The sequence below is a fragment of the Meleagris gallopavo genome, chromosome 14 (assembly GCF_000146605.3).
Source record: "Meleagris gallopavo isolate NT-WF06-2002-E0010 breed Aviagen turkey brand Nicholas breeding stock chromosome 14, Turkey_5.1, whole genome shotgun sequence".
Classification (NCBI taxonomy): Eukaryota; Metazoa; Chordata; class Aves; order Galliformes; family Phasianidae; genus Meleagris; species Meleagris gallopavo.
In genome coordinates, this window is record NC_015024.2 from 11144781 (window position 1) to 11144984 (window position 204).

At 68.6% G+C, this 204-nt stretch overlaps 1 protein-coding gene across 1 annotated transcript in view; it reads left to right on the forward strand.

Annotated features, from left to right (window-relative positions):
* Positions 1-204, forward strand: part of IL17RE (interleukin 17 receptor E) — a gene marked incomplete at its 5' end in the record, with an annotated part of 6705 nt that overhangs the window by 2840 nt on the left and 3661 nt on the right. The gene's annotated exons all lie outside the window — the stretch shown is intronic.

Genomic DNA, 204 nt, shown 5'->3' on the forward strand with positions numbered 1-204 from the left:
GGCCACGGCTGGGAGAGGCGGCTGGGCAGCTGCTGTCACCTCGGGGTGCCCGGCACGGCCCAGACGGGCTCCTCACGCCTGGTCGTGGCTGCGTCGAATGGAATAAAAGCGCTGTTTACGTTTCCCTGCGTAGCTTGCTCTGGTGCTTTGGGGCTGCTGGCCCGGTGCGCTCACCCCAGGGCGAGCGCCGGCAGCACTGCAACC